Here is a 5,871-nt window from a genome sequence, read left to right on the forward strand (position 1 = left end):
TTTCTTTCTTTCTTTCTTTCTTTCTTTCTTTCTTTCTTTCTTTCTTTTCTTTCTTTCTTCTTTCTCTCTCTCCCTTCCTTTCTTCCTCTTTCTTTTCTTTTCTTTTCTTTTCTTTTCTTTTCTTTTCTTTCTTTCTTTCTTTCTTTCTTTCTTTCTTTCTTTCTCTCTCTCTCTCTCTCTTTCTTTCTTCTCTCTTCTCTCTTTCTTTTTTTGAGAGGAAGTCTTGCACTGTCATCTGGGCTGCAGTGCAATGGCGCGATCTCAGTTCACTGTAACCTCCATCTCCTGGATTCAAGCTATTCTCCTGCCTCAGCCTCCTGAGTAGCTGGGATTACAGGCAGCTGCCACCATGCCCGGCTAATTTTTTGTATTTTTAGTAGAGATGGGGTTTCATTATGTTGGCCAGGCTGGTCTCGAACTCCTGACCTCATGATCTGCCCACCTTGGCCTCCCAAAGTGCTGGGATTACAGGCATGAACCACTGCACTGGCCTATAATGCATTTCTTAAAAGCAGACACTCTGTCACTTGTTTGGTACCCAGTACCCAGCATAGTGTCAGGTGTACAGTAACTGCTTGTTTAGGGTTTGTGGAATGAACAGATGCATGAATGGATGGATGGATGAATGAATGACTCTTAGGAGACTGCTGATAGATGTTGAATAACCGGCTCTCTTGGGTGGAGGGAACCTTGGTTTGTAGAATTTGCCAATTCTTGTAGTGTAAATCCTCTTAGTGTGACTGATCTTGAGCTACCAATGAGATGTCAGTGAACATGGCATTGGGAAGAGGTGTGCGGGTCACCTCCCGTGAGCTGTATGAGCCAGTGTGAGCACACTACAGATTCCCCTCTTGCTTTCTATCAAGGAAGAGCTCACTTACTCAAAATCAACTCATTCCATTTTCGAACTATTCTCATGATTATCAAACTCATCTAAAACAGGATTGATGTCTTCCTTGCAGAAAGAGGATTCCTCTCTTCTTAGCACAAAAGACTAGAATTAAGAAAGGGATGTAGATTGTTTTGCTGTGTGATCTCAGACAAGTCCTTTATGACAAGGATGTGAAAGTTGTGCAGATTCAAGTTGACCCGGAGGATAAATGGTGGCCTGCTTGATGGTCTGCGGGAGATGCTTTGTGGTTTTGTTCAGCACCAGCAGGGCCGTGGACATCTGCCCAGCTTGGGCTAAGGAGGACCACCTGGCGTGGAACCTTCGCTCCTAAGCACACTGTGATCACAAATCAGAACTGACAAACGGGCTTAGAAATCCTTCTACAAATTTTCCAAAACAGCCCAGCCCAGCGACTGAGCAGCAGGTAACCAAGAAAAACAAAAGAGAAAAACAATAATCGCCTTATTCTGGAAAGTTCAAATGTGGGCCAGAGCCTGTTCATATGATTTTGGGGCAATGAAGGGAATGGAAAAGTTCATGTTTTTTCTTAAAAGTCCCCCTAGTACCATTGTTGGCTCCAGCAGGGGTCACATCATGTTGCAGAATGAATGTGAAAATCTCACGCAGCCCCCCTCAGCTTCCTAATCTCCAGATATTAGAGATGACGGATGGTAGCAGAGGGTTGGATTTCATCCATGGCTTCTCCAGGGCCGACAGCTATGCTGGCTCTCTGCTCGGTGTCAGATGCTGGTGAAATTCAAGGTAGTGGAGGCTCTTGGTGTCCTCCCTGGTTTGCAAAAGGGACTGATTCTCTTTTGGGGGTTTGTCCTTAGCCCTGAAAATGGTGCCAGGCTCCGCTGGGATGCCTGAGTTTCCTAGACCTTAGGGAGTAAATGAGCTATCAGGACTGTGAGTGTCCTAGTGGCTTCTCTTCAGAGTTTCCTGAATCTTGACCTCTCCTGCATTGCCCCAGACATCAGGTACTGGGGTGTGGACCATCTTCCAAGTTTATCCCTGCCCCTACTGCTCACAGGAGTCATCAATGATTCAATCTTCTCCTGAATCCCCCACATCCCCTCACCAGTAAACCTTGAACATTTTCTCTCCCGGATTTGCTCACTTCTCCATCTCTCCTGCTTCCACCAGAGTAGCAGATAGACAAGGACTGGGACTTCTATTCCATCATGAAAACCCAACCATGAAATCAGGCTTCTTACCCATGTATGTCCCATGTAGACAAAGCTATGATTTTTCACTAAAAAAGCAGCTTTAGCTGAGCTGGCAAGTGCTAGACTAAGACCCTCAGCATGAGGCTTGTTTACTGAGTTTCTCAGAACAAGATTTTGAAATGAACTTGCACATTATTCTTTTTTGCCCAGGAGATCCCAACAAGTAGAAGCATCCACTTCTAGTCCTCTCCAGAAAGCCACTGCAGCGGGGGCAAAACTCAACCTCTGCCCTCTTAGGGTTGTCAGCTGGACCTGAGAATTAAATGGATATAAGACAGATTCACAGGACAAAAGCAAACAAGTTTATCTATCTATCTATCTATCTATCTATCTATTTATTTATTTTTGAGATGGAGTCTTTCTCTGTTGCCCAGGCTAGAGTGCAGTGGCACGATCTTGGCTCACTGCAACCTCTGCCTCCGGGGTTCAAGTGATTCTCCTGTCTCAGCCTCCCAAGTAGCTGGAATTACAGGTGCGTGCCACCACACCCATCTAATTTTTGTAATTTTAGTAGAGACAGGGTTTCGTCATGTTGGCCAGGCTGGTCTCGAACTCCTGACCTCAGGTGATCCACCTGCCTCAGTCTCCCAAGGTTCTGGGATTACAGGCGTGAGCCACCATGTCCAGCCCAAACAACTTGATTTAATAAATTTTATGGGACATAGGATCCTCCTCCAAAAATGTGGCAACCCCTAAATGTTTTTATACTAGGTTGAACAAAGAGAGGCAGCCTCTTTTGGAAAAGGCACTAAAAGATATGGAGAAGCTAAAGGAAGATATAAGTGATTTTAACAAGGTCAGTTTGTATAGTTTTCTCTCAGCCTCGCCTCCCCATCTCTGGTGTTGAGAATATTTCATTTCTCCTGGTGGAAAGAGGGCAGTTCCTGCATGGGACTTTCACCAGGCCTGGCCCCTCGGCTCCTCAAGCCTCATCTCCCACCACACTCCCTTCACCATGTGCTCGGTCACTGGGGCCTGCTTCCGACTCTTCCACCACCCGAACCTTTCCCGACTCCCTTACTGACTGCTCTGCTGGAAGGCTCTCTCCCTTCTTTGCATAGCTGGTCTTGGTATTGTTTCTTGGGCCACTGCAACAAGTATCCCAAACGAAAGCAATCTCTTCTTTCACAGTTCTGGAGGCCAGAAGTCCAAACGCAAGCGTGTTTCCTCTGGAGGCTCCAGGCCTCCCTCCTAGCTCCTGGGGGTTGCTGGCCACCCTTGGTGGTCCCTGGCTTGCAGATGACCCCTCCGATTTCAGCCTCTGTCTTCATGTGGCCTCCTCCTTGTGGATCTTCCCATCATCCGTACTCTGTATGCACCTGTCTCTGCATCTCTGTCCTCTTTGTATAAAGACACCAGTCATACTGGATTAGAGCCCACTCGAATGCCTTCATCTTACCTCGATCACATCTGCAAAGACCTTGTTTCCAAATAAGGCTCCATTCACAGAGGCTAGGACTCAGTGTAGCTCCCTTGGGGACAGAATTCCACCCATAGCTGTCTGTTCTTATCGTGCAGGTCTCAGCTCGAATGTTATCTCCTTGGAGATGTTTTCCTTGATGATGCCATGGCAGGCGTTCTCAGCCTCCACGCCGGTGACATTTGAGGCTGCATCATTCTTTGTGGTGGGGCTGTGCTGGGTGTTGTAGACTGTTTAGCGACATCCCTGGCCTCTACCCACCAGATGCTGGTAGCATCCACTTCTCCTCCAGCCTCCCAACACACACAACCAAAAATATCTCCCTGGGTGGATGGGGGCACAATCACCCCAGATGAGACTCAGCTGCTGCTCAGTGACCTGTGATCTTCCCCCAACCTTTCCTTTTTATTCTCCCTCTTTTTTCCTTCCTTCTTTTTTCCTTTTCTTTTTTGTAGCACTCAGTATAATCAGTTATTTTCTTGTTTAATTATGTCTTCTGTTTTATCATCGGTGGAGGTTTTATTTTTTGTATTTTGTAGAGATGGGGTCTTGCTGTGTTGCCCAGGTTGATCTCGAACTCCTGGCCTCAAGTGATCTTCCTGCCTTGGCCTCCCAAAGCGCTGGGACCCCAGGCAGGAGCCACCATGCCTACCTGATTTTTATATCTTTACTGGTAGAAACAAGGTTTGACCATGTTGCCCAGGCTGGTCTTGAACTTCTGGCCTCAAGCGATCCTCCTACCTCAGCTTCTCAAAGTGCTGGGATTCCAGGCAGAAGCCACGGTGCCCAGCCCATTGGTGGAGGTTTGAAATGCGGCTGCATGTCCATGTCCTTTGACAGTCATTTTCTCTTCCCATTTCCCTCCCTTCAGACCCTTGGGCCCTCTCTCTCCTCTCAGTACATGTAGGAGGAGGAATGAGAGCAGGCAGCCAGGAGACCCGAATCAAGGCTCAGTCCTTTCTTTGCCTCCTTAACCCCCAATGGTCCTCCTGCTTGAGTGAGCCTCAGAATCCCCGGGGAGCTGATGGGAACAGACCACCGGGCCCCACCTCTGCCTTTCTTATTCAGGGGTCTGGGTTCCAGCTGAGAAGCTGCATTCCTGTCGATTCCCAGGGGATACTGTTGATCCGGGGACCACACTCAGAACCACGGTTCTGCTTCAACTCATGAGCACCAATGGTTTACGTTCTGGGCTATTCCTAAGTCCTGTCTGCTTTTTATTTTTTGGTGTGTGTGGCATTTTTCAGATAGAAGAATAGCAGCCCCAGGAGTATCATGGAACTGCTGGTGCAAATCCCTTCTCCAGGGGTGAGAACTGAGAATTGAGCACAGGGGCAGCCCGGTGGCCTGGTGTGCCAGGGGAAATGCCCCCCACAGCTCACCCCCTCAGAGCGATGCCCTGCTGGCAGCTTGAGCGGCCTTTTCTTGCAAAGGCTCATTAGAGGACACAGTGACAGGTCTCGCCCGCACCCCAGCTCTGGAAACAGCCAGAGAACCTACATAGCCGTGGGAGGCTGTAATAGGCCCCGTTAATTATGCTGCCATTTGAAGGAACATAATCGTCCTTGCAAAGTGGAAAAATGACGGGTTACCAGGCTGTCAGAGGCGGCTCGGGTGAGCTGTCAGCCCATGCACAAGTGACTTTTTAATTGAAATCGGTTTCTGTTCTGCTTCACTGGGTCCCTGCTCTCTTTTAGAAGGCTCACATCCTTCGGCGAGGACAGACACAGACACCACCCAGGGAGGCGGTGTCAGGAATAAAGTGAGCTTGTCTCAGCCCACAAACAGCCGCGAATGTCAGGGCATGGGAGAATAATTAGCTATTCCAGGAGATAGATTTGTTTTTATTTCTAACCCCAAAGCTAATTGTAAGAAATGAAATCTGTGTTTGTTTTTCTTTAGGTTTGTTTGAATTTACAAGTCTTAAGTCTTCGGGAACTAGGTCAACTAGACCTTGTATATGCTTACACCCTGGGTGAATGAAGTCTTTATTTGCACCTCCGCCTCTCTCCAAAAAAAGAATTTGAGACAGCATACAACAAAGACATCTTTAAATCATAATTTAAAAGATTAGCGTGACAGAAATGGCAAGTTAGGTCCAGTGAAAACAGGAGTCACTGCCAGCCCTAGGAATGAACAATACCTATGATGAAGCATCTGATTCAGCCTTGAGCTTCCTAGTAGTGAGGTCAAAAAGAGAAACCCAGGACGCCTCATCCCTCTCACTATAGAAAGAAGAAGGCCGGGCGCGGTGGCTCAAGCCTGTAATCCCAGCACTTTGGGAGGCCGAGACGGGCGGATCACAAGGTCAGGAGATCAAGACCATCCTG

This window comes from Theropithecus gelada, chromosome 11 (assembly GCF_003255815.1).
Source record: "Theropithecus gelada isolate Dixy chromosome 11, Tgel_1.0, whole genome shotgun sequence".
NCBI lineage: Eukaryota > Metazoa > Chordata > Mammalia > Primates > Cercopithecidae > Theropithecus > Theropithecus gelada.